The sequence below is a fragment of the Rhamphochromis sp. 'chilingali' genome, assembly GCF_963969265.1.
Source record: "Rhamphochromis sp. 'chilingali' genome assembly, chromosome: 15".
In the NCBI taxonomy this organism is placed as follows: Eukaryota; Metazoa; Chordata; class Actinopteri; order Cichliformes; family Cichlidae; genus Rhamphochromis; species Rhamphochromis sp. 'chilingali'.
The window spans coordinates 23335006-23339246 of NC_137942.1; positions in this window are offsets into that span (position 1 = coordinate 23335006).

A 4241-nucleotide genomic window follows, 5' to 3' on the forward strand; every position below is an offset into this window, starting at 1 on the left:
TCCATGCCGACAATGCCGTCTTTGTCTTTGTCAAATGTAGTGAAGACTGAATGACAGACAGTTACACTCACAACATGTCTTGGATTTAATTATAGATTTTAATTGTTTGTATTGAAGATATTGTTCATTCCCAACTCTGTTCTCCTGGACAAATGTACTGAAGGATATGATTTAATCATTTTGAAAGAGCTGGTGGAGGTGAGTGATTCCTTTGTGCTCCCATATTGGAAAGTGGACAGGGCTATTGTATAATAAGAATTCTGGGTTGTGCCAAATTGGAGAGTATTTACAGGGTGATAGTGATGATTTGGAGATTTAGTTTACTTGCCACCATTTTATCGACATTTTACTATAAATAAATATAAATAACTGTAAACTGAATACCTCTACCTGTGATCCTGTCATCAATCAGCCCAAAGATGCTGTGCAGTATACTTAGGAACCTCCCACTGTCCAGACTGTGCACTGCTCTTCGAGAGTTGTCAGACTCCACCATAAGCAGGTTAAAGTTAACATTTAAAATTGTGTTTTAAACATAAAAAGCTACAAATATTTTAGTGAATGTTGTAAAAAATGACTCGAAAAAACATGTTTTTGTAAGGTTTTGAGCTAAAAGTGGAAAAATGTTGCTGTTAATTCCAGCATGTTTCAGTTTACAAACGGCCCCCATAATGAAGAGCACTAAACTACCGCTATAACAAAGTTAGCCGAGTTTAGCCCGGAGATTTTCCGATTCAGATCGATTTTAGCTTGAATAAAGTGATATCGAATCATTAATCCTCAATTGATTTTTTATAGGTGTAAACCTCCAATGTGAGGAAGGCTTTCTTGTTATATGGTCGTTTTCATGGAATATTGCAAAATAGCTCCACAGCACCCCATACAAAATTTCAAAAGACCACCCCCTACTCTATGTTTCATCTATGTGTCTGAAATTTGGCAGGCTTATGTAAAATGCCAAGATGTTTTCAGGCCTCGTACTTTAACGAACTCCTCCTAGGGATTTAATCACATTCACGTGATCTTCAACGGGTGAAATCTAAAGACCTTGATGATGCTAAATTGCAAAGCTTTTCACGTTTTGTGAAACCATGTGGTCATGGCGACACGTCGACCTTCAATCACATGATCAGAAGAAGCATTTAACTGTTGTAACTAAAAGATACACTTGGCTTTCCCCAAACTTTCCCAAACTTAACAGGCAGAATGAGAGTCCAGCCCCGAACCGATTCATGTGCCATTTGTCAGTAATGGTTAGAGCAGTGCCTAGTGGGAAGAGGAAATGCAAAGTGGGTTATAATCATCATTGAACGAGATAAAATTTTAACTGGTGGTTCTACTCATGATATGCGTCAGTGGGACATCAGATTGGATGGTAATCTCCATCGCTGCCTGCTGGGCGTAGGTGTTGGGCTTAGCTTGATGCGCTGGGGTGCGAGGGCCCTCTCGTCACTGCTTGCAGCTTTAATTCTACTTATTTATTTTTTTTACATTTACTTCATGAAAAATGAATCAAATATAATAATACATAGATAGACATACATTAAAATCTATTTATAGAAGGTCATAGCAGTTACTTTTTAATATAGCGCTCTTTTACCTAATTTCTACTTTAACAATATCCCTACATAGAATCACTGCCAATAAAAAATGGTACGGTCTCACTTTTTATGGCTAACCTCATCAACCCAAACCTAGTTGTTTAGGTTTTTGTCAATAATTGCTCACTTTAAAAATAACTTTTAAAACTTAGTACCTAAATTAACCCTTCAACAACTCTGCTTTACGTTTCTTATTCAAAAATCAATGAATATCACTAATATAAAAAAAGCAAACAACAAACTTTTGTAACAGCTTTGCAGATGTTTGGCAGAGCTTCCATTTTAATTAAAACTCAGACAAATGCTGCGGAAAAATGGGTAATATATGATAATACATGCTGATAGGAATGGATGACGGTCTTCCTCTAAAGTTAGGCCTTGAATGCTGTTCACCCCAGCAATATTTAAATTGCATTATAATCCTTAGTTCCTATAATGTTTCACTCAGACCCACAAATGTTAATTTATGGTGTCAAAAGGAAAAGTTGGGGTTTCAACTGAGTCATGGGATTCATCTGCACAGGTACCAAAAATATAAAATACCTGAACTGTGAGAGACTTACACTTGTGCAGAATTATAACTTTGATGGGAATATGAGTGAGACGATAAAGTCATGGCAGATGTGACATAAAATTAAGTTCAATTGGATGCACCATTTGCATCATAGTAGCATAACAGGCTTTAGGAAATGTTTAGCAGGAACATGAAGCGTGCAGGCAGCTAAAACACAAAAAGACTGAAGGAAAGCCGGGTGACCTGAGATTATAGCTGCTTGGATTTGGCTCTTTAGCGGCGGCACAGTTAGCTGCAGTATTAGCAGTGGGAACAATGGTACCTCTCACCGGCCTGTTTACACACCACAGTAAATCCATATGAGCAGACAAATGTCTCGCACACGTCCCAGGGGCCAGACACAAACACACATGTTGCAGTTTCAACTCTTTCATATTCGGCCCATTGGCCACAAACCCTTAAAACAGAGAGAGATACAGGTGGAAGCAATAATTCATACACCTTTCCACCTTCCTCTTCATATGAGCAAACCTCTTTATGTCTTTAATATCTTTCCCCATTTTGTCCTCCACTTTTAAACTACATCTGTCTAATTCCCAGATGATGTTTGTATTTGTCTGTTTAACTATGTCAACACTCCACAGGTGGCTGTAGTCACGCTGGGGACACACACACACAAATCGGTCTATCCTTCTAGCCATCGTGTACAGCTGTTAGTGTGATTATGTGATTATGTGGGTGTATCTTTTATTCAGCTGGTCTCAGGGGCTGTGGAGCCCCTGAGACCAGCTGAGTGTGCTCACAACAAAATCATTCCTATCATGGAGACAGACTAAAACCGCAGGGACAAGCAGACACATAGTTAACAAAGATGAAGTCATTCTGTTTAACTGAGCAGTTGGGGAATAATACTGGGTGGCCAAAACATGAAATAAAAATCAGAGGCTGAGACATGAGACGACGAGGAGGAAGATGAAATTACACCAAGAGAAGAAGGGGATGGTAAAAGAGAGGCTCCACAGAATCTGTTAAATCATTTTAAAAAATAACAAAAGCACAATTTAGAAAGCTGGAAAAAAATAATATGATTGAAATGCTGTGAAATGAATGATGAAGAATATGGAACCAAGTCAAACCATCATCCCCCTGAGGCTCATTCTCTGTGCCGCTGAGTCAGTACGAATGTGAGTGCCCCCTTTGGGAAACTGGAGCAACAGCTACTTCAGCTCAGAGGAAGTTGGGAGTGAGGCTACAGGCTGAGAACAAAGCAGTGATGTCAGAAAATTTCAGCTTCTGGGAAAGCAGCAACTTTTGGCATTCCCTGGAATTTTTCTTCACATCCTGGAATTTACACATCCTGGGAAAAAAAATCAGCTCTTTTATATTTGACCCAGAGCTGTTCCTAGCTGAAAAAAATCCAAATGTAATTACTTACACACCAAAATACACTGAGGGAATCATTGTTTTAATATAAAGGATTTAATCTGGCTGTAGGTATTTCAAAATAATCAAGATGGACAAAGATCTAATTGAATTTGATGGACAAAAATAACCCAATGGCACATCAGTGGTTTCAGTTTAGGGTGCCATACTAATCCTAATGTACACACACAGATAAAGTAATAACTGCTTAACAGCAGAGACATGGTGGAATGAAACTGGAGGGGTGGAAATCAAGAGGGATCGGGGAAGATAACTAAAGTAATGGGCTGAGAAAAGGAGACGGTTTTGATGGCTTTGCAGGGAAACCCAAAATGGACCAAGGCAGACTAAAGAATTCCCAAATCCACATTCCCAGGGCCAAAAGGCACACACCTATAGTGCTCCTGAGCTTATCTGTACATCCTGCACTGGTGAGTACCTGAGTCAAACACTAGCTCTTGTTGGATCAACATCTACTATCCTTTCTCTCACTCCAATTAACAACTCTGCTTTCTTTAAACTGCCAGTCTGTCTCTGATGAAGTCAGTGGGTGAGCAGGCTAATCGGTCACTAGGTTGAGTATGTTAGCGGCAGCAAGCAAGCCTGGTGTCTATAAAGGCGATTGCAGGGATGATGTGGACCCCCTGGAGGGCTAGATGTCATGAATAAACCACATGAAATCAAACGCCCCTGCTGGGTCAAAG